The 26,527-nt window shown below is 32.6% G+C and overlaps 1 long non-coding RNA gene across 1 annotated transcript; it reads right to left on the bottom strand.

Annotated features, from left to right (window-relative positions):
• Positions 1-1,186: 1,186 nt before the first annotated feature.
• Positions 1,187-26,027, bottom strand: LOC139514952 (uncharacterized). Its single transcript, XR_011662767.1, has 2 exons — positions 25,668-26,027; positions 1,187-1,690 (listed from the first exon to the last, which is right to left on the bottom strand). It is a non-coding gene; the product is annotated as an uncharacterized lncRNA (long non-coding RNA).
• Between the last annotated feature and the right edge of the window lie 500 nt (positions 26,028-26,527).

Below are 26,527 nucleotides of genomic sequence, written 5' to 3'. Positions count from 1 at the left end.
CACAAAAATTAACAACTATAGGTCCACGATACGACCTTTAACAATGAGTAAAGCTCATACTTCATAGTCAGTTATAAAAGGCATCGAAAAGACAAAACTAATGTAAAACAATTCAAACAACAAAACTAACAGCCTGATCTAAGTACAAATAATGAACGAAAAACAAATATGATATAAACAATAACCGACAACAGTGTGCATGTATACATACTTGTAAGATACAAGTATGAAAGAGTAATAGACTAAAAAAAATATGAATATAAAAAAGAAGATGAGTTATGATTGCCAATGAGGCAACTCTCCACATGAGACCAGGGAAAATATCAATATTCTATCCGACATCATGTTACGACATCACTTGCATACAATTTGTTTTTAATGTTTAGACATTAAAATTTTGCCTTCGTGTTCTTTATTTGGAAGTATCAGTTACTCATTAAATTAATGTTTCTGATAAGTAGGCATTTATGACTGGCAGAGGATTTGAAAGTCAATTTCAGCATACTTGACATGTATTAAATAATTATTGCATTTAGCTTCAAGAAATAAAGTAATCTCATGAAAATTGTATTAAAGGGGAGCAGCTATTCTTTTTATCTCGGCAGATATCAGGTTTCTGCTATTTTGTGCAGACGCTTGGGACTTTAGTCAAACCTAAATTGAAATTGTGTTGACATTACAATGATATTCGAGAAAACGGATATATTTATGAGATCCCAAATGGCTAGCAGTAAAACTTATTGTGTCTGTGTATAACGCATGCTGTATGTATCCTTAATTGTTAAGAATATGTACTATGCGGTTATATTTTGTTCGTGTCAGTTTTCATTTGCCTTGCCATAAGTTATCATTATTGTTTTAATTTGATTTTTTTCTCTTTCATAATTATGTTCATTTTCATGTTAATAGTGATAATCTTTGTTTGCTGTGACAATTTTCCTACGCGTGATGGTCTCCATGTTTTATTTTGTATATATTGTCATTACTGATTTTATTAAATGATGTATCCATGTATTTCATCGTTTTGGGGTTGTTTTTTTTGTTACTGTTAATCGAAGTCTGGGCTATGACGATTTTTTTAAATAATTTTCAAAAGGATTGATTAGACAACAGGGAAATACACAAATACAACAAGACAATTCAGAAAGCAGTATTTTATACACATGTGAGAGAAAAAAATAAGATGCGCCGTCATATATTTATTTGCTATAAATTAATGAATTAATTTATATAGAAAATGACAAAATTCGAAACATTACAGAAAAGGAATAGCAAGTCAACGTGTTTTAATCGTTATATTCTAAATTCACTTTCATATTTTATAGATTATTGCATATAAATAATAGTAGTTTGAATTATTAAGGTCAATTCCGAAAAAGCACCATTAATAAACCTTAAAACATATTATTCTTTACAGGTTATGCATTAACTTTAATCAAAATTAAAACAAAGACCGCTTTATTGCATTGCTACAGCTATGTGGACATGCCTCTAAATTAGATATGCAGTTATCAAAACAGTCGTCTTCTTCATCCATATTTGCTACTGCGTAAACAAAGTCACAACTGTTGACACACTTCGTAAATCTTGTTTGGCATTGTTTATGACACATCATCATCATCATTCCGAAACTCTCCGTATTTGGTATGAAAAACAGGAAACTAAACATCAGCAATACGTGGGTGCCCTTCTGGAATAAAATATTCAGATTTTAACAATACAATTCGTGTAGATTTTATTTTGACAAATTTTAAAATTGTCTAAAACAAACTTTTTTGTCATAACATGGTTTTTTTTATTCACTATTACTTTATGTCGGAATAACAAAGTATTTATCAACAAAGCGATGGAAGGCAATCCAATTCCTAATATGGTATAAACAGTTTGGTAAGGAACGTTTTTAGTCATATACATTACTAGACTACTACCGTTTGATATTAAACGATTCATAGACGTGTAATATTGACTTGTAGCTTAGCGTATTCGAAAAGCCAAGATCTCATTCATACATTATTTCTAAGTAGCAACATTCCAGCAGCACCTGCATACGGGGTATATATCTCCCAATTGATACGATATTCCCGTGCTTGGATTTCCTATCATGATTTTCTTGATAGAGGTTTGCTGCTCACAAGGAAGCTATTAAACCAAGAGTTCCAAATGGTGAAGTTGAAATCATCCCTTCGTAAATTTTACGGACGCCATCACGAGTTGGTTGACCGTTATGGAATAACCGTTTCACAAATGATACCGGATATGTTCCTTACGTCGTAACTACAATCCCCGTCCCTTTCATGAATATGACCTACCGAATTAGACTATTTACCGGATTTGTAATCACATAAGCAACACGACGGGTGCCACATGTGGAGCAGGATCTGCTTACCCTTCCGGAGCACCTGAGATCACCCCTAGTTTTTGGTGGAGTTCGTGTTGTTTATTCTTTAGTTTTCTATGTTGTCTCGTGTGTACTATTGTTTTTCTGTTTGTCTTTTTCATTTTTAGCCATGGCGTTGTCAGTTTGTTTTGGATTTATGAGTTTGACTGTCCCTTTGGTATCTTTCGTCCCTCTTTTATTTCGAAAATGTGCTGTATTTTAAAAATGCAAACATTGAGCTTGAAGAAAACCAAACATATGTTTATCCTTTTCTTGAGAAAACGATTGAAAATTGATGGGTAGATAGCATAATCTTTGTCTGATCACTACATCTCAGCTTAGATTGTTGTGTTAGTGTATTCGTTCGTCTCCACCTCATAACTCCTTCCAAACCAGTGTACATAAGAACCGAAACAGTTTATAACAATAAAGACCTTTGCATGCCTGAGGGAATCAAAACCGTAGTTTCTTAATAATTTTTCTTAGTCAACTTCTGGTTTGGAATTTTGAAGTCTTCCATAGCAAAGCACTTATTACATAATATATATAAACATGGAAATGTGAGTCCTTAAATCATTATACCATGTAGCAACATTCCAGCAGCACTTTTATATGAAGTATATATCTCCAAGTTGTTATAATATGCTAGGGCGGCTTGAAATTATTCTTTCGAAAATTTTATGGACTCAATCACGAGTTGGTTGACCGTTATATGTGTTTCTCATATGAAGAAATACATGTTAGAACTATCGTAACCTTAATCCCGTCATCTTTCACCCTAATGTGACCTACATAATTAGACCTATATAACCGGGTTTTTATTAACACGAGCAAAACGACTGGTGCCACATGAGGAGCACGATCTGCTTACCCTTCCGGATGACCTAAGATCATCCCCGCTTTTTAGTGGGGTTCCTGTCTTTTTTTCTGTTCCTTTTATATACTGTTGTTTGCCTTTTTGTCGTTTTTGTCATGACATTATCATCTTATTTTCAATTTAAAAAAGTTGTCGTTGGTCATATTTTTTTCATTCAGAATGTCGGTAAGTATAGTTGTGCGTAACAAAAGGGATAGTATAAAATAAATAAGATCTACTCTGATGATGGTTTGGTTGAAGATGATATTGATCTGTATATATTTGTTTACATTTTATATTTCTAACTAGATTTTTTTCCTTTTTACAGTTTTTTGTAGATGAAATCTTCGTTTGTTCGGTTGATAATATATGATTACCATGTCCATTAAAATTCCCAATACATGACAAGAATCCTGCCAAATATCTGAGAGAGACAATCAATGTACAACGGACAGTAATTACAACAGAACTCTTGGTATCATGATGTATGACATGCATCTAAGTAGGGCCTTAGATTTTGTAAATTAACGTTTCATTTTAATTATATTTTCATTAAACTGTATATTAAATTGCACCATCGTCGATTCATAGGTTGCTAGACGGTAGATATCTTTTGTCATATGATGTACCAACATAGATGCATAGATGCCATACTTTGACCTGTTGCATGTGGCCTATGTCTCTGCGATAATGATTAAGCTTTCACAATAAGGCGTAAACTATGGCTGTTTACGAATTTGATCCATAACTTTACACACGTTCATATATCCACAGCTGATCAAAATATCGACCTTGATAGGTTCTATGTTTTTTATTCAATGAATAATTATCCCCTTATTTTTTTTGTTCTTTCCCAACGTTTTTTTAGTATTTCAAATTCGATTAACAATTTAGCAGCAAGAACAATTCAGAAAAGTCCACTATCAATAAATGCCAGAAGACAGCATAAAAAATGTTTTGCCATTCGTTAGATGTTAAGAATGTCTTTTGTTTACACATGTTTATCTCGAAGTGAAAAAGCGTATGATAGTATGTTCGTGCACACAATGCATTTCAAGAATATTAACCTTTATCGATTCCCTCGAAAAAAAGGTTTCAAAAGCCAAAAATATAAAACGTTCGAAAACATCGAAAACTAAAAGGGTCTAACAAAACCAGCAAACACTTTCGAAATATTTTGTGTTGTAAATTCTAGAAAAGAAAAGAAAATACATGTGGGTTTTTTTTTCAATTTTAACAGAAATGCATTTGAGGGTTTATCTTTCATTTAGTTTTTAGTTGTATTTATGAAAGACGTGTTTACATTTTTAACATTGGTAGTTATTTAAAAAAAAACAAAAGGTTACTTTAACTAAAATTGACCTTTAATCCATTGATGTGTCTTCCGATTAACGCGAACTGTAGAGATTTAATCGAAAAGGTAATGTTTCATATTAATTTGAAATTCAGACTTAAGCAGACGCCATCTTTAAACTCAGTAGAACTGCGCATATTTGGTTATTCTATACATTCTGTTAAATAAACTCACGAGAATATTACGCTTGCTTTCTTCGTGCTTGTTAATTGCGTGTTACATATGAAGACTTCCATGAACTTTATTTCACATAATTTTGATTGATAACACTTCTACATACGAGATGTATCCTCAGAACAGTTGGAACCAATATTTTTTTTTTCTTTTGAATTTTAAAATATATAGCTGCTGGATAATTCTTATTGCATTACTGAAGACATTAATACTTCCGTTGCTTTTTAAGTCACTCCTGAGCCTTAAAGAAACATTATTTCACACTAAATATTATGCCATAGACTATTAACTTAGCACTTAATTGGAATAAGGGATTATACTTACTACTTATGATTTGAATAAAGCCATGTCCGGTGGTATATGAAACTCCATTAAACAAAATCGAACAATATATAAAATATTTGAAAAAAGTTTTACTTATACATAATTATATGTAAAGTGGTACACCTACGTATTACTGTCCTAAAAAAAACAACAATAAAAGAAGACAAGTTAACGAACTTTACCTGATCAAAACGAAATGCTTGCAAACAAAAATTATTCGAATTTTCTAAATTTTGAAGTTACAACAACCACATAGTGACACGTGACAACCTTTCGAATCATATGAGTCTTTTATGTTATTTGTGTGTGTAGTTGGTAGTTTCGTGTAGCTCACACTCCTTCTGGCGGACTGATATTTATCTGTTCTTCACTTTCTATATGTTCTTGTGTTGTTTGGCTTTTTCGATTGATTTATTACCATATCGTGTGATCTTCCCTGTAGGTACTGCTATTAGCCAATTGGATCTTAAAAGACAATGACAGAAAGATGCAGAAAGGAAATGTGATATGAGTCATTTTGAGCCGTTGTATAATCCTGCAGTTGACTGACGAGTGCAATATCTTCCATTTCAGATAGTATTGACAGTTAAATGCTATTTTTAGAAGCCATGTGTTCATCACTGCCCAATTTGTACACTTAGAATTGCTAGTGTAGTTTGATAATTACAATTATTCAACTATTTCACGAGTACGATTTTCTTACAATATTCCTCAGCCAGTTGTTTTTGTTATATTCAAAGGTCATATTGTATATGAGAATATTATCAACCATGCTTTGGAGATTAAGAGTCGTAAGTCTAACACAGACGCGAACAAAGCGTTACAGCAGTTTTATACGATAATTTGTATTTGTTTCAGAAGAACAAAAGTCAATTAGTATCTATCTTTGCTGAACTTTGCAATAAAATGTCAAATATAATGGACCTTAGCTTCTGAAACAAGCAGATAACTGAAGCAGTTTATCTCATAAGACTTAATTACTTACAAAAGCATTTTAATAGGAAAATATAAATATAAAACAATGATATCATTCAGTTGATTAATTTGGTTTGCTTTAGATTTTGTAGCATCATGTAGATAACGTATTGTCCTACGTAAAACGAATTGGACAATACGTAAATGTAAAAACATATGTTAGACAATGTCGTACTTGGTATTTTTACCGTTTTAACTAAAGGGTAGACCTTCTTTAACAAATATGTATTAGTCCTAATGTGTGACAAATGAAGAGTTAGAAGCAATTAAAAAAACTTGAAATAAAAAAAACCAAAACAACTGATCTAACATGACCTTTGTATGAGGTTGATTCGTTTTCTTGGCTTTTTTCATTCATATCTGTTTCACCAAATATGGTTGTAATAACAAAAGATTTATATGATAAGCAATACAGGAGGCAATAATGTATATATTTACATAAGTAAATGTATATTGCCCGTTACGTTTATATTACCTTTAATAAAGAACTAAATGTTTATCGTTTAATAAAAAGACAGAATCAATAAAGTCTTTATAGTCTTCATTTATGATAACCTGATTGAAATATAACATTAATTACAGCCAATGTAAATAATTGACAAATCATTGTGATCCGTAAATCATCAATCAATTCCATTATGATGTATTTATTTGTACCTTACTTTGGGTCATTTACATCCCAAGGTGTATAAGAACAGGGTGTTTAATCAAGTTTTTGCTGGCAAATAGTCGTTAAACATAACAAAACAGACAAAGGGAATGTTTTTGAATATAAGTACGTATAAACAAGTGACAACTCTATTGCAGATCAACCTATTGGATCACCAATGAAGGTGACACAGGACAGAAAGCATATCATATCAATAATTACTCTAAATATCAGCAAAACAATATACGTCAGTAAACGTATGTGCATCTCTCACCGGGATTCGAATTAGTGTGACAACACCGCCTGCACTGTGCCCCGCGCTCTAGACCTCTCTCCCTCATATAGATTGAACACAGAACTTTGTGTCCCAATCACGACAAGGGGAGAACAAATATTTGATTCCGCAAATTTGCAGATTTAACACTGTTGAGCAGAAGTTATGAATATTTATCAGATGAAGGGGTTCGAATCCCGTTTAGGGAAGAACAAAAATTAGATAACGCACATTTGCAGATCTCTAACATTGTTGGGCTAAATTTGAGACGAAGTATATTGAATTATGATGTTAGCCCTCTATATTCACGTGTTATCCAATGGTTAACGTCTGTTGTAAAGTTGTAACAAATTAAGACATAAAAAACATTTATATAATATAACATTTGAATTTGTTGTGACTGCATGGTAAGTAAAGTTATAACCTTTACGATAGATAAAGCTGATCTGCAAAATATTCCATTTACCTGCCACTATACAGCATGCACTATGTAACAACCATACATGAAGCCGACGAGGAAAGGCATTACTCGACTAACGAAAGCTATATGCCACGATATCTGTGATGCAGTCCCGCTGAGTGAAGAAAAAATATTTGCTAACGCAAATTAACAGATCTAACATTGTTGGGCTAAATTTAAGGCGAAGTATATATACATTATGGTGCTATAGTCATGTATTACCATACTATTAGGCTATCGACGGAGAACGACTGTCGTGAAGTTGTCACATATTTAGACGTATGTATTTCAAAGGGAAAGTAAATTTTGAGGCCCTAATCCCTTTAGTACATGCATTCGTAACCACAACGTAGTTTTACATAAACTTGAAATGTAGAAAATGACAAATATAGTATTCGGTGCATATACGAACAATTTTAGTGAATTAAACACATAATCCCATATTTACGGCGAATTAGTTGTTCGAAAACTTATGACTTCTACCCACAAGCATAGAGGTCGTTAACAAGATTACGCACATTCTTTTGAGAAATGTAGCTTTTAAATCGCGTTCAAAAGTCGTAAAAGATTTGGGTTTACGAATGTATTGGGTTGAATGTCACAAATGACTCTTTAGAGATGAAATGCGTATCTGATCCTCTGAATTATTGTATCTTTGATCAGTTTTTACAACTGTTGATATCAAAGACCCAGTAGTCGTCATTCCTTTACTGACATGAAACATTATTTATTCAGTAATCTTCTGAAAATTTACTATTCAGAATATAGTATATCATTCGAACAGTCTGATGTTTTAACCACATGTATAAATAGCCTTACCATTTTGGGCATTTTTTTTTTGGAATTTTGAATTCCAATACTCTTTTACTGAATTATTGATTTGAATATTCAACTGCTTTGGTTCATCATTTCCAATTAGTTCTATGTACCCATCGTTTGTATGCATTGTATGTATTGACGTGGATGTTAATCAAATGTGTACCAATAGTTTTTATAGACTTTGGTAATAAAGATATAATATGAGGCAGGCATTACCTGTAAATGGGGACGAAGTCTGTATGAATTATTTTTTTGTAACTTTAATATTTGTTAAAAAAAAAAGAAATGTTAGTTGTGACGTTATTTAAGTAATGACGTCATATACAATGACGGCGTGCACAAAGTTGACGGCAACTGTAAAATGCGCGTTTTAAACAGTTTTATACAGCCGTGTTTAAAATATTTCTGAATAAGAATAAGAATAAGAACTTTTTTTATGAGAAAATGATGAATGTATGCCATTAAAATCCACATTACTAGTAAGATAAATTAAAATTTAATCTATAAAGCATGAAACGGACATATAGTAGGGTGCCCAATCAACAAATATTATCGATTTGCCTTAACGGAATAACATACGGCTATATTTTATATCATTGGAAAGAGGAGAACAATCCTCATCGAAATAGCGTTGTCGTCGCTGTCTACCGTGGTCACGATTTTTTTAAATCAGGGTCAAAGGTCAGAGCAAAAATTCAAGGAAAATGCACAGTCACATTTAGATAGCTTGATTCTCCTAGATCTATGCGTTTGGAGCAAAATAAAAACAATTAATTTACAGAAAAATATCTTTTGTGTCTACATTTAGAACTTATTTTATATTTTTATCCCCAAAAATGACTTTAGATTGACTTTTTTGCATGTAGGGTGCAAATTTGAAATTGACCTATTTCAATTTCTAAATTTGTTATTTTTGTATTCAATTCGTTACAAGTAATATCTAAAGACGTTTTTTAGATCTTAACTTTAATCTTTTGTTGAAAACAAAATGTGTTTTTCACGTCTTTTGATAGTAAGGTGTTCGTCAATTTCAAGGTAAATATCAAATTTTTGTTATTGGGTGCGAAATAGTATATATAAATGATTTGTTCTGTAATTAACGTCGAACTTGATTGAATTTAAAGCTCTGTGTATAACTTTGCTTTAAAGAAGTAAAAATTACTGCAAACAGAGAAAAAGAGGGGGGGGCAAAAGTTATGAAAACAAAACGTCTATTAGAACAGGTAAAACACCCCTTCTTACATATACTAAATGAGCAACAATTGGCTATAATGTTTATAAGTATTCCAAAAATGTAATAAGGGAGAGGGTTATGTACAGCACCGATGTTTTTACAAACAAATGCAAACAAAAAAGGCGTAAGAAACCAAAGGAACATTAAAAACTTATAAAATGAAAACAAGCAGACAACAGTATTGCTAAAACACACACACAAAAAAGATCAAATGCAAATAGAAAATTATGATCGAGGCTAGTATTACCTACTACGTTCTATGGTCTCCTGTAGTTTTAGCCCATCAACCATGCCAAGGTCAGAGAACATATGGCAGGGTTTTTTTTGTGGTTTTTTTTTTTTAATTTACATATCTTTCGGAATCCCCATTAAAAGGATTATTACTATATTTCCAACGATATCAAAATTGATTATATGTTTTATTTATTGTTTAGAAAATATTATGGACTTCTTAATTTTCATTCGATAACTAACAATGATTTATAAGGTACATACAGAAAAATGAAATCTTATGCATCGTCATCTTCGTCGTCATCAATGTTTCTTACTGCAACCAGATGAGTATTTACATTTTGACATATGTCATTTGCCTGACATGGGCATACATCTGTACAGGATAGATTTTGTCGAAGCAAATGCAACCCTTTGAAAACACAGATTCCCCCTCACAAGTACAAACTAATATTGCAGAAATTCGGATGACATCTGACCTTCGAGATAGACAAGTCATTTGTCTTTTCCCATTCGAACTGAAGAGGAGAATGCTAGGTTAGTTTTGCTATTTTGGAAGATATCTTCACGTCTGGAGTGAAGCGCTTATTTCATATTGTTTAAAAGTAGATTCACAAGTAGGAAATTTGACAAGGGAGAAATTTTAAATTGTAGCCAATTTTACGCTCAATTTATTTAAACACAATGATCTATTTTTAGTTTTGACTTGAGATCATCCAACCTTACAACAAGATCTCGAGCTGCATTAATCGATTCATCGATGTCACAATAAGAAAGGGTTGTCCTTTAAGACTTATAAACAGTGCGCCTATCGATCCTAAACAGGACCGATTACATTGTATCGCATCATGTAACATCATGTGCGGCTGGTACCATGTTACAGGTGGCAAACCCGATACTTTTACATGTGTCATGGACAGGTAAATAGCGGAGCAAATCTTGTGTGCAAGCTATATTGCCAGTTTGAAACCATAGCTCATGCAAATCACAAAATACTAATGGACAACAACTGTCATATTCCTGACATGGTACAGACATTTTCAAATGTAGCAAATGGTGGATTGAACCTGGTTTCATAGCGCTAAACCTCTCACTTGTACTTATGAACCCATAAGATAAGAACATCTGTATCTTGTGACTTTTTTTTACTAATAGCCTACTCTTGATTCCTTTCACACCGAACTCTTTGTCTACATGTATAGCATGTACAATCATGCGAGTATCTACTTCATCGGGCGTACAAAATAATTCTTCAAACCTGAATACTCCGTCTGAGCTGATTTAGGGTCCTTGGACGTGTTAAATAGAATATGACTTCTTCATGTATTATAGTAACTGTTGATATACCATGATGCCGAACAATCAATTCACCAAGAAATCTGATTAAGGCCTGCTGGTTCTCACTGACCCAAAGAAATTTTATACAGTCAGGAATTTGACGACATTCTATAAATGCCCTGAAACACTTTACAGACGAACGAGAACTTGATTAAGCTTTAAAATAACTGCAGTTGTGTCTGCTAGTGTAAGATTAATAGCAAGATTGATGGTACAACATCAGTACGAAGATAATCTAGGTCTGAAGCATCGTGCAATATACTAAAATATACATGATCTTTCCGTCCTCCCATAGCCTCGATAAAGCTTTAGTGTTAATTCCTCGCATATTAATAGGCAATTCAGTAGAAGAACCATGACATATAAGTTATAACACACTTATCCCATTGTATTTCAGTCCTACTTTGCTTAGGGTTTGATTAGCATAGTTTAACAGGACTGTGCATGTGTTCCATATTCCGGGTCTGAAACGTGACCGAAGGATTTGTTTTGTATATTACAATTATAACAAAACTATCAATTAAAAGAAAACAATTAAAGTTACAAAAACCAACAAAATGATATTTCAAGTTACAAAACAACGATCTTCAAACAAACTGGACTATCAAAAACAAACAAATTGGCCATACAACAAGCAAAAAAAAGAAATGAAGTTAGTGACAATTGTCCTAGTTAATGACCTAATAGTGTAAGCTACAAAACGATTAACGGCACGAGAAAAGGCGTGTTTGAATCAAGACAAAATTATCACTAAATTTGTGTTTTTAATTGCTATTTTCTTTTCACCGATTAACATTACACGAAATATATTTGGCACACATATGAACCATGTCTTATTGATGTAATCAGAGTAAAAATCTCGTGAAAGTAACACGTAATAAAATTGCTTTCGTTGAAAATGTTGTTAATTTCAGCTATAAAAATAGACCTACTAAAATCATGAAATACTTATACTTAAATTATATAAATATTTTTTAGCTTTCTTGATATGAATAATTTGATATTTAAGCTAAATGATAAGTACAATTTGAACAAATAAAACAAAGAGGAATAATTTTATTTTTTGTGTTGAAGATGACCTGTACTGCACAGTATCTTTGGGTACCATAAGAAACAACGAAATTTTGAAAAACGTGACCACGGCAGCATACGACGACATTCATGTATGGAAAATATAATGATTTTTCAACAGTTTGCATCTAAATTTAGCCGTATGTTCTCCGTTAACTTAAACTCGTTAACTAGACGTCTTTTTCGATACTGGGCACCCTACTAATATAGAAAACGGCAAAAAATACGGTGTAACTTGTAACATTTAATAAGTATAAATAAGAGTTTTTGACCTAAAACCTATACAAATTCAACATATTTTCCTGCATTTTCGTATAATAAAACTGTTCGGATTCGGACTCGGACATCACACGAAATTCATAGCAAAAAAAATCATGGTAGATAAGTCTGCCCAGACTGGAATGATCTTTGTTATGTGTAAGAAGTAGTAATTTAGAAGGACTAATAATCGAAATAGAAGAATCGGTAAGAAAAATATGTAATTGCAATCTTTTAATTTTCAAAATAACTTGGTATTCCAAATGTGCATAACCAGAGGTTTAAAATTATCTGCAAAATATGAATGATCCGATTGTCCAGACTGAACACCTAATTTTTTTTAATGTCCAGCTATTATGTTACAATCTAAAGAAATGGCGTTTTAACGCTATTTTCTGAAAGGGGTCCACGACATAGTTGCTAATCATTTCCATTTCTCTGCTCTGAGCACATATTTATCTATATTTCCAGAATGTGCATTAGCTGCACTTTTTTGTTCGAAAGAAAAAAAAAATATGTTGAACGTAAATATTTAAAGTTATGTGATAAACTAAGTGTCCAGTGATTTTGTTACGCGCTTGTTTTCTGGGGGAAAATGCCGACGTCGTAAATGGTTTTAGTACTTTGAAGACGTTACGTTTGTGGACTCAGCTTTGTGCACGCCGTCACTGTAAACAAAGAAACGCTATCATCAGGTAACGTTTTTTCATATCGAGGAATTATTAGAAATGAAATTGGTATTGCGTTCTTTCCTATTTTATACAAGACTGATAGATATGGTTACGGTTATATGTTTTTGGTGGACGACTTACCAATTGGTAATTGCGCCCTGGTAACTAAATTTGGAATTAGTCCATTATAGTTATATTTTATTTTAACGTTAGAGATAATTCCAATTAATTAAAAATTAAAGAAAATAAATATAAATTCTAGGCGACCCTTTTTGTTTACAGGTGGTGCGCCTTATTAACCTGTACTAGTTTACACTTATTTTATTAAATTTAAATAGAAATAAAACTTATAAAACAAATGAATGTTGTTTTTTTTTTAATCTTTTATAAGGGGTTAAGAAATTTGGTTTTTGAGACTTCGGGTTTTGCCCTATACTTTTACATCTATTTTTTAACTAGAAGAAAAATGCTGTATGTTTTTTGTTTATGTTTTTGGTTTTTTTCTCCATCTGTGGTTGTTAGTGTTATTGTTATAAATAACGTATTGTGTCACTTAATTATGTTTGTTTTAATTAAGATGGTCAGTTGCTTTGTCGTATTTCTTGAATACTATAAGTAGACTATGTTTGATCAGTTGTCCCAGCCAGTGGTCCCGTGCGAATCGTGTATACGCACTATCTCACGGAAGATACAAACCATGATAGTGTAGGTTAATTGCAACCTGGAACAAGGCATCGTCGTGTGCTCTGACTGATGATTAGTCAGGCAGAGAACAAGCCCATGTTTAACTCCCGAAATGCAATAACTGTTTCATGATATACCCCCCCTGAAAATCCAAATTGTATAGATAGAGTAAAAAAAAAATAAAAAAATAATTAAATAAATGAAACTATTACTTATTTTAAAACAAAACGGGGCATTCTACTTCTAAATTAATTACAAGGGTTCCAGTTTGAATTGTACGGGCTTTTTTGTCATTTCAGTACAATCGATGTACTTTGCGCTGACTCCACTGTTTTCTAAGCTTCGTACATGTCAAACTGGATTTTACTTTAACTTAATTTCATGCCCTGTATGTCACGACTACCACGTCTGGGGGCGACCACTGATAGATATATATTTTACTCAAAGTTTCATACAAACGAGACCGGAAAAAGGAAGTACATTGTAGATTTCTGCGCAGATCCGGAAATTCAAAAACGCGACAAAAAAAAAGAATGATTTTGAGTTCATTAGTACAATGAAAATATCAGGAAAATTTTCCCGATTTTTTTTTTTTTTTTTTTTTTTATTGAATTTTCTACTGTTATTGGGGACTTCGTCCCCATATAAATAAATTTGGTGTTTTTACTATCTTCTGATTGGTTAAAATTATTAGTTTTATTTTCAATGTTGTCAATTTTGATGGCGACACGCCCACTCTGACGTTGTGTATTCATACGCCAACATGTGTGTACGTTGTTATTGTTAATATAAATTATATAAAAAGTTCTTTTTATTGAACCATAAAACTAATTTTTGACTCTTCACATTTCACATAATCCGCTTTGCGGACTATTCAATGCGAAGAGTCAAAAATTAGTTTTATGGTTCAATAAATTCAAAATAGATAATAGCCATTCATTAAATAATGCCTACAAAATTATTCAATCATAGTGTCGTCGATCAGTTTTTGGTTTGGAATATCGGTTTACAATGTTCTTAAATTTTGTAAATTATTTGGTTTTCGAACTGTTTTTTGTTCGAATGCCTTTAACGAGAAAAAGAGCGTTTGTTGTACTTAAATATATGTCTGGTATCTTTGATTACAAAACTCATTATCAAGTTTCTTCTGAATATGCATAGATGATAAGCAACTGAAATGTGAAAAAGTATTAACTCAAATACCAACATTAAGGGTAAATTAACAAAGGGGCGTTGATGAGAACTGAAAAAAAACACCATAAATATAACGTTAGTCTTTATCAACCAAGGGTTCACATGCAAAAGACGCAGTTTATTAGCTTTGTTTTTTAATATAAAATAAAATAAAACGGTCTTGAATATATTTGATAAACCATAGGTCGTAGCTAGAATAAGATTTTTTGACCGAATAATTTTAACAATGGACTGAAATAAATAAACCGGTAACATCGCGCGGTCAAACACACTTTTAAACATCCAACATGCATTAAATGTTCCTAATTGCTTGTTTGTGAATTGGTTCAGACCGAGAATAAACTTTACAATGGATCCTATTGAAAAAGTTTAGACATTTTTTTAGTTGCTTAACCTGAGTTACAAAGCATATGCATTGTTTGACTATAAATACATGTTAAGGTTTGAAGCAGTGTGGTTTTTACAAGGTATCATTCAGTTCAAGTGAACATAGTTAATTCCGTCGTCAATGCAAAGAGAAATGAAAATTCAATCTAAACACGTAAATGCTACCACATCTCACTCGAATGTAAAGGTTGGTCATGTTTCTAGACGCTTGTGGCGAAACCCATGCTTGTTAACTTGAATCTATATACCTTGGATTCGTTTATTTTCGTGGGTATCAATTTTCGTGGATTGACGAAAAATTGCATATTCGTGGATATTTGATTTCGTGGGTTTGCCTATCTCTGTGAACAAAGCCTATCGAAACTATATTAATCGTTGAACATTTGAAATTGTGCTTCAACTGTACCAACGAAACCCGCGAAAATTGGTATCCAACGAATAAAAACGAATCCACAGTATTGCGTTATTGATTTTTCGACTTGCATATTATAATTCACAAATGAAAGTTTCGCAATCATCAACATCTATAATTCTATTTCATATAGTTTATCTGCCCATGATGTACACGGAGGATGTGTTTTAAACATGCCTCTCATTTTTGTTTACCTTTTTACATTAATACTATATATGTTGTTGATTGCGAAACATTTGTGTACTGTCCTAAATTATTTTATTCATGTCTTTGGTGTTTTTGCATTTATTTGTGCTTTATTACCGTCATGTAATGTTGTGATTTTAGCGGTATATTTAGCATTGCCATAAAGCGAAGAGGTTTGGCTAGCATAAAAAACAGGTTCAACCCACAACTTTTTCTTAAAACGTCCCGTACCAAATCATGAACATGGCAGTAGTTGTCTACTAGTTTGTTTCTATGAGTGTTACATTGTTGTTTGTTTTTTGTTTCTCTTCTGTGTTCTGTTATTTCGTTGTTTTCCTCTTACAGTTGATGTGTTTCCCTCGGTTTTAGTTTGTTATGCGGTTTTATTTTCTCTCAATCGATTTATGACTTTTGAACAATGTTATTCTACTGTTGCCTTTATGTATAGGTACTTTTAAAATAATTTTACAAATAATTTCTTTCTCAACACAATCACTATTTACCTTACAAAATGGCCGTATAACGTTTTGGTTATTTGATAAGGTCGATTTGGTTTCAATATTTTATCCATGCGTCTTTGTTCCGTGTGGTGAGAGTGGCATATTACAATTAACAGATGATAGCACTTAAAAGACAGTATGATAGGAATATGATATTCCTAATAAAATTCCATTTCGACTGCACTATTTTGTCTGATTTTATATCATTATTTCTTTTATGTTTTCTTCATGTGTCAAAATTCATAAACCTTGTAAGGTGATTACATAAATTTTTATGTTGCAGTCAACATTAATATGTTTTAGGTAAATGCTTCCTAATTAAGAAAAATAAAACATTCAGGTTTGTGGCATAATATTCACATCCGAACTTTGACAATTACTCAGATTTTAAGGTAATTATAAAATTAATTATGATTGTGACAATCCATTAATTTCAGAGATCATTGTTGTTACGATTTAAATCAAGCAATATATTTAGGTAAAAAGTCAGATCTCATGTATAAATGATAAAGATCTATTCACAGTATTACAGATTAAATAATGACTGCAAGCATTTCTGACTTTTCCACAAATAAAATCCAAGTAGGTTAAGATGATGAAATAGACAATTGACCTCGGGAGGTTTGCAAATTGTTCGAAATATTCAGAAAATCCATCAGTAGATCAATATGATATTTTCAAGTCTAAAAGATACAATAGAAAGATACAAAAATTACAAATATGATAAAATTAGTAATATCATTTAGATAAACATGAAACGTAGTTCTAAAAATTGTCTAAATATCATGGAAACCCACATATATGCCGTACCCCTACATCATTCACGAACGAAGAGAATTAAGATGATCACAATCCCGGCCTTCTTTCCATGCGTAACATCATACATTAGGACACCTAAAATCGCCACCTTTATACTGGATAACTTAACTTCGCAAATTTCATATTATAAACGATACGTATAGCAGGGTCATCTAGATGTAAGACCGGTACTTTGTCGTTATTTTACAAAATTAACAATACTGATTTTTTGTATATTCCGAAGCCATACTGCATGCATATTTCATAGAGAGGACCAACATATCCGGATGTTCGACTAAACATCCTTTTAAGTTGTAATGTAAGAAAAGGAAACAGTAGTATACCGGTACACAAAAGTCATAAATCGGTTGAGAGGAAACAAATCCTGGTTACAAACTAAAACCGAGAGGACCTCATCAACTATAAGAGGAAAACAAAGAAACAACAGGTACATTGAAGTGCAATAAAAAAAAAACCAACCGCCAACATATATAGAAACAAACTATTTAATAAGAACTGGCATATTCCTGACTTGGTACAGGACAATTTAAGAAAAAATGGTGGATTGAGCCTAAGTTAATGGCTAGCCAACACTCCCGCTTTATGAAAATGTTAAAACAAAAAGTGGCGAAACGACAACACTACGTCACAGAAATACAGCTCAAACACACGCAAGAACATTCATAACAGAGAAACGCACAAACAAATAATATAAAAGTCGACACAACATGCAAACTGCAAAACAATAACGAACAAATTCCACAGGATATAAAAAACCCAGTGACGAACTTACATAACTATCATTCAATCGCGAACTTTATACAACTATTTTCACAATACTATGTCCAAAGTATGTTCATGACAATAATGTTATGAAAATGCAATTTTATAATGATTTGGACAGCAAACGATAAGACGTGATAGATTATCCAACTGAAACCATAAAGCCTCGGTCACACCTTACCGGATAGCACGAACACACGCCTTACGGATAGAAATAAAAGTTGTCCGTTGACAAAATTGTTATCCGTTGGGAGTCCGTTGATGTACTTGCCGAATAAAACGGACGTGTAACGGATGCGTAACGGACACACACCGGATATGCAACGTACGAGAAACGGACACGTACCGGACAGAACGGATGTCGAACGCACATCCAACGGACGAGTAACGCATAAAACGGATGAACAAGATATACGGAAAAATCAAAGGCGACAATAATAATACATGTAAATCGAATAAATATTCAAAATGTTTCTGTGTAACTGGTTTTGGTTTGTTCTTCAAAAATTCCGCCAAAGGGCAGTGTCTGACCTGAATAAGAACTGCTTGGTTGTGAAGACGTGCCTATACTCTAAGATCGATTATGCATAATACGAAATATTTTATATTTAATGCGTTTCCCTCGGTTTTAGTTTGTTATCCCGATTTTGTTTTTTGTCCATGGATTTATGAGTTTTGAACAGCGGTATACTACTGTTGCCTTTATTTATCCATACGTCTTTGTTCCGTGTGGTGAGAGTGGCATATTACAATTAACAGATGATAGCACTTAAAAGACAGTATGATAGGAATATAATATTCCTAATAAAATTCTATTTCGACTGCACTATTTTGTCTGATTTTATATCATTATTTTGTTTATGTTTTCTTCATGTGTCAAAATTCATAAACCTTGTAAGGTGATTACATAAATTCTTGTGTGCAATCAACATAAATATGTTTTAGGTAAATGCTTCCTAATTAAGAAAAATAAAACATTCAGGTTTGTGGCATAATATTCACATCGGAACTTTGACAATTACTCAGATTTTAAGGTAATTATAAAATTAATTATGATTGTGACAATCCATTAATTTCAGAGATCATTGTTGTTACGATTTAAATCAAGCAATATATTTAGGTAAAAAGTCAGATCTCATGTATAAATGATAAAGATCTATTCACAGTATTACAAATTAAATAATGACTGCAAGCATTTCTGACTTTTCCACAAATAAAATCCAAGTAGGTTAAGATGATGAAAAAGACAATTGACCTCGGGAGGTTTGCAAATTGTTCGAAATATTCAGAAAATCCATCACTTAGATCAATATGATATTTTCAAGTCTAAAAGATACAATAGAAAGATACAAAAATTACAAATATGATAAAATTAGTAATATCATTTAGATGTCTAAATATCATGGAAACCCACATATATGCCGTACCTCTACATCATTCACGAACGAAGAGAATTAAGATGATCACAATCCCGGCCTTCTTTCCATGCGTAACATCATACATCATACATTAGGACACCTAAAATCTCCACCTTTATACTGGATAACTTAACTTCGCAAATTTCATATTATAAACGATACGTATAGCAGGGTCATCTAGATGTAAGACCGGTACTCTGTCGTTATTTTACAAAATTAACAATACTTATCTTTTGTATATTCCGAAGGCATACTGCATGCATATTTCATAGAGAGGACCAACATATCCGGATGTTCGACTAAACATCCTTTTAAGTTGTAATGTAAGAAAAGGAAACAGTAGTATACCGGTACACAAAAGTCATAAATCGGTTGAGAGGAAACAAATCCTGGTTACAAACTAAAACCGAGGGGAACTCATCAACTATAAGAGGAAAACAAAGAAACAACAGGTACACTGAAGTGCAATAAAAAAAAAAAAAACCAACCGCCAACACATATAGAAACAAACTATTGAATAAGAACTGGCATATTCCTGACTTGGTACAGGACAATTTAAGAAAAAATGGTGGATTGATCCTATGTTAATGGCTAGCCAACACTCCCGCTTTATGAAAATGTTAAAACAAAAAGTGGCGAAACGACAACACTACGTCACAGAAATACAGCTCAAACACACGCAAGAACATTCATAACAGAAAAACGCACAAACAAATAATATAAAAGTCGACACAACATGCAAACTGCAAAACAATAACGAACAAATTCCACAGGATATAAAAAACCCAGTGACGAACTTACATAACTATCATTCAATCGCGAACTTTATACAACTATTTTCACAATACTATGTCCAAAGTATGTTCATGACAATAATGTTATGAAAATGCAATTTTATAATGATTTGGACAGCAAACGATAAGACGTGATAGATTATCCAACTGAAACCATAAAGCCTCGGTCACACCTTACCGGATAGCATGAACACACGCCTTACGGATAGAAATAAAAGTTGTCCGTTGACAAAATTGTTATCCGTTGGGAGTCCGTTGATGTACTTGCCGAATAAAACGGACGTGTAACGGATGCGTAACGGACACACACCGGATATGCAACGTACGAGAAACGGACACGTTCCGGACAGAACGGATGTCGAACGTACATCCAACGGACGAGTAACGCATAAAACGGACACCTAACGGAAGCATACCGAATAAAACGGATGAACAAGATATACGGAAAAATCAAAGGCGACAATAATAATACATGTAAATCGAATAGATATTCAAAATGTTTCTGTGTAACTGGTTTTGGTTTGTTCTTAAAAAATTCCGCCAAAGGGCAGTGTCTGGCCTGAATAAGAACTGCTTGGTTGTGAAGACGTGCCTATACTCTAAGATCGATTATGCATAATACGAAATTCATGAACCTTAAGAAATCTGACATACCAATACTTGGCATTTCTGACGCGAAATTTTCAATTGGCATTTATCCGTTTTAGATCCGTTCATCGTCCATTTTATCCGTTATACGTCCGGTAGAAGTCCATTTCTCATCCGTTCAACATCCTTTTTATCCGTTAAACGTCCGGTAGAAGTCCGTTGGTGAATTTATCTTTCAGACCTCCAACGGATGTATAACGGACACGTAATGGATACAAAACGGAAACGAAACGGACGAGTACCGTACAAAACGGACGCCTAACGGACGTTCAACGGATATTTTTTCCGTTGGACGTCCGTTTAAAGTTTTGAACATGCTCAAAATTTTCCACCGAACAGAACGGACGTCGACGGATAAAACGTACGCTTAACGGCCATGCAACAGTATGGACGGACGTCTAACGGATATGAACGGACGTTTAACGGACATGAACGGATTGAAAAAAAGTTATCCGTTAGGCGTCCGTTCGAGCTATCCGGTAAGGTGTGACCGAGGCTTAACAGAAACATAAATAAAGGGACACATCGGTTTAATAGTCATATTCGGGAATATAACAATGATGTTATTTATTTAACCTGTATTGAGAATCAGATGACGATTCTTACATTTTCTCTATCAAAATCCTGTATAAAATACAATCCCGAAAAGTTTATAGTAGTCTCAAAACTTTAGATAAACGACAAGACGTAACAGATTTTCAAACCGAAACCATAACACAACAAACCAGACTCATTCAACAGAGATTTTCTACAAAATCGGAATCGTAGATACAAATACCCTTTTTAGCTCACAATTGTGCTTTGTGAATAATCACACTGATTCTAACAACTGACACACTGAAGATGATGATTTAATAAACAAAAGATGCTGTACTAACATATTTTATAAGTTTGTTTGATTAACATTTAAAACTCTGATTCCTTGCCCGGCTATATTATACTTTTTGTCCTTTTCGGTTTATAGCTATTTGTCCTATAGATAAACTTTGGATTCGAGCATCACAGGAGAGAAATGGACTCTGGTGCAAAACAAATGGTACCGTTTCTATTATAAAGAGACAATTAAGTTACTGGTCGATTTGCTTTAGTACTTATAATAATCATAACAGAGCTTTCTTATAGTAAAAAATCTTTCAAAGTGCTTTACAATTACTTTCAGATATATCTATAATACTGTCACTCAATAACCCACTTTTCGGTAAGTGCTTAATCTCATTAGAGGCAGCATTAGTTAACCGATGTTCAGATGTCATAAATCCATTAAGATGATACAAAATCAAGGTAAAAAAAAACCATGAGAAACTTTAAAAGGACAGAAACTTATTGCGCCGACTAGGTAGGTGGTCCTACCATGATTGCATCACCTGTCATGCAAATTAGCATTCACGCAAAATGTTACAATCTGGAAACATATGTCGCTAGTGAGTTGAGACACAAACACACCGTAAAGGTCAACCAATCCGGGAGGCTGATCATAGAATTCATGTCTATTTCAATTATTTTCCTTATAATTCAGGAGGGTATATTACTGCTGTGATATGGAAAGTTGACAATCAATACTCAGAAATCATCATAATTGTCATCGATTCGACTTTGACGACGCCTATTTCTGTTAATACCCAGGACAAAACTAAGATAAGACCTTCTTGTGTTGGTGTTATCCTTAATCTCATGATCACTTTAAATATATAAAACTTTCTAACAAATAAAAACAGTGGCCGAACAATCACACCTGTGCCATAATTCATTATAAGCATTTGTGTATAAACAAAACATACGCGTAAACATTTTTTGTAAACAAAACAAAACAAAAATTACAAAGGTTATCAGTTCGAAAACTCTACGCAAAATCTATTCAAATTTTGCCCTATTCCCACTCCTTTAAAACCCACTACAAAAACACCAATTTCATCATATCAACAACAAAATCTTTCAATCTAAATACAGTTCAATATGTTGATCGAAGCGCTGACTCCAAAGACGAAGAAAAATTAAACGCCATGGCAAAAAACAAATACTATAACTGTTGATATGAATAATGCAGTTATTACGTTTACGAATACGTCCAATAAGTCCAAAAAGTTTTCACATTTTCCTTACTATTTTTAGTCGGCTTTGTACATTTTCTCGTGAAAACTATATTTGTTACATTCCAATATTTTTTTCTTTAATAAAACAATTACTAGTAGTTTTTATCAAGTCTCTATCAAGTATAGCTGGTCCAGAATACTCATTAAGATTAGTGAACATCTATACTATTAAACGAGAAGACCTCATTTTTGGTGTCGCTTCTCTTCTTTCCACAATAAATTAATCAACATGCCTCTGTGTCCTATAGGTACAGTGCATAGTCGCATTTGTCATCCATTCATATGATTATTCAGATTGAGTTATTTTAGGAGAAAAACGAGAAAAAAGGCATCCGGGTATTGTCCCGTCATTGTACGAAATTTTAAGTCAGATTAGACTTCCGGTTTGCGTTTTTCTGTATACTTTGAACATACATATACTACAAATAAAGTGTATTTTCAGAATTTTATCTGCTATCATTTTCAAGTTTACTATCCACGGCAGTCACAGAGTTTATTAGATAGAGAGGGTCTGTATACTATATCAATGATCACCATGGATCGATTAGTAAACTTAGAATTGAAAGTAAATACGGTTTATTTATATAGTGATGAATGTTCATAATATACAGATAAGCGCTAAAATTATTCATGTGAACTTTTGATCCTTTTTTCTGAAATTCTCCAGTCATTAAATCTTTTACAAATTTCATTGATTACAAAAAAAAAGAAGATGTGATATGATTGCCATGTTGAGACAACTCTCCACAAGAGACCAAAATGACACGGAAATTAACAATTATAGGTTACCGTACGGCCTTCAACAAAGAGCAAAGCCCATACCGCATACTCAACTTCAAAAGGCCCCGAAATGACAATGTAAAACAATGCAAACGAGAAAACTAGCGGCCTTATTTATGTACAAAAAATGAACGAAAAACAAATATGTAACACATAAACAAACGACAACCACTGAATTACAGGCTCCTTACTTAAATAAATGTTCATAACATACTAAATGTATGTTCATATTGAAATAGATAAAAAACCAAAAATTGGGAACTTTGGAAATAAAGGTGGAGGTTAAACATTTTCCTGACCCCAATAACCTATGACTTATGATACTTTTGCTAAAATTCTCCAGTCATTCTGTATTTAACAAAATTCTTCCAACAACACTTTACATACTGATACTTTAAACTACGCTCTGAATGCCCGCGATTTCGCGGGTGTGTTCTAGTATATATTTAAATGAATACTTATTTTTTTTGATAATTCTAACCAATATTTTATTCAAAAAGGATATGGTAACCTCCCTGATCTTTATTCCGCTCGTAGTTAGATATTAAAATGTTATATAACAAAAAAATCCTCGGAAATTAAAAACAGACGCCCTTTTATCACATGGCAAAATCAAAAGCCAAAACACATCAAACAAATGGAAAAACAACTGTCATATTCCTAACTTAGTTCCAGCATTTCCTTGTGTAAAAAATTGTTATTTAAACTTGATTTTTATAGCTAGCTAAACATCTTACAGTGGTGTAGAATTTAATGACGTAAATAACATTTATTGTACCAATTTTCTGCACATAATGCGCGTTTTGACAATTTGTGTCTCTTCATCGATGATTAATAATAATTGAATTCTTTAAGGTTGAAATATTTCAAAATTTATATTACAGTAAATAAAAATATATATATCGTTATTCCATGCCAGTACCAGGAATTAGCCACCGGGCTGATGGAGAACCCTCTAGAAGCTACTGTCCAAAGTTGGTGGTATCGGCCAAGTGGTAGTAATAACATTAACGATACACATTTCGAGTGCACCACTGTGCATTTTGACAGATAATGTATCTTCAGTGATTCTCTAGGATACAAAAAGGGGAATTTCAAAACGTAATACAAAATTGAAGAGCTGATAAAAGGTACGCCATATCAGAGCTTAGTACTGGTATCTGGATGGTGATACCAACTTGACTAACAATCCACCAGCAGAGGTACCAACCCAATGAATACCAATAACATTAACGGCAACATTTTTTTTTTCACACCAAATGTGCATATTGACAATTAGTCCTGATCGGGACAAATTAATTGAAAATCCAAAACCTAATACAAACGTTTAAGACCGAAAGAACGTAATGTATATCCAAATCTGAAAAGGAATCAGAGAATTGCATAAGTAGATCAATTTCTGTATTTAACAGGATTTCTTAATTATTTTTAGAAAAGATGCTTTGCTATAGAAATAATTTTTGATTGAACTAAATTGTAATCTTATTTCCATTTTGGTTCGAAAAACATCTAGAACCATAATGCATAAAACAAAAAGTTCAAACACATCAAACGAATTCCTGACTTGGTAGAGGCACTTGCTTATATAGAAAAAAGTGGTTTAAACCTGGTTGGTTTATAGTTAGCTGAACCTCTAACTTGTATAACAGTTGCAAATAAATTTACAAAACAATTCAGATTTACAAAAAAGTTTATATATAGTCTTTTTGTACAGCAGCAATATTTTTCAACACAAATTTATAACATCAGATTTATACATTGCCAAATACATTAGTATCGTTGCGCAAATCTTAAGACTTTGCACATACACATGCATATGTCTGTCTTTTACTTATTAAAATTGAAACTTAACTTTTTGTCCAATAGTTTCCTGAACGAACTGTTCGGGTTACAAGCTGAAAAAAAGTAATCTAAATAATATGACTTACCATGTCAATAACAGCCAAACGTTCTGTCCTCTTCAAAGGTTGATATAATCGTGATCAGTATTAAGTTGTTTGAAAAATGTAAAATAATGTTGCTATCTAAGGATGTCTTATCTGACTGGCTGCTGAATTGGATATAGTATTTTACCGTATGAAAACCAATTATCTGTCTTTTCATATTTAGCCAGTTAAAGAAGTGCAGAGATTTTTCACTGAGGTCTGATTGAAATAAATAAATTAGGATAGTACCAATTTGTAAAAATGTCTTTACGGAAACAAGCAATTTATGGCAGTGGCTTGCTGCTGTGTATTCATGTATTCAACTTTTAGCACGCACAATGATTCTTTTACGTTTGCTGTTTATTGCAGACATTAATTCTATCCTAGTTTAAATGGAAAATCATGTTGTGCGACTCATTAGATGTTCAGTACTGTCCATTGTCAGTTTGCATTTTTCTGACTTAATAAGTCCATTGTGTTTCATTTTAAATGTAACAAATCCTACCATATACTAGTAAATACTGTTAAAAAATACATACAGGTACTTCCATTCAAATTTCTCATGGACTGATAAAAGATTAATTATCAGGAATATGGCAGTTATCAATAGCTCGTTTCTATGTATGTTGCATTGTCGTTTGTTTTATGTTGCACTTCAGTGTTTCTTTTGTTTCGTTGTTTTTCTCTCAAAGATAATGTATTTCGCTCGGTTTTAGTTAATAACCCAGATTATAGCTTTTGAACAGCGGTATACTATAAATATTACTACATATTAGTTATATTCAAAGATAACAATTGACACATTTTGTTTTCTAAACTTCTTGATATTAAAAATATGAATGAATGAAAAATAGATTTTTGTA

This window comes from Mytilus edulis, chromosome 3 (assembly GCF_963676685.1).
Source record: "Mytilus edulis chromosome 3, xbMytEdul2.2, whole genome shotgun sequence".
NCBI classification, from domain to species: Eukaryota; Metazoa; Mollusca; class Bivalvia; order Mytilida; family Mytilidae; genus Mytilus; species Mytilus edulis.
This window is presented reverse-complemented; position numbering and strand designations above follow the sequence as displayed.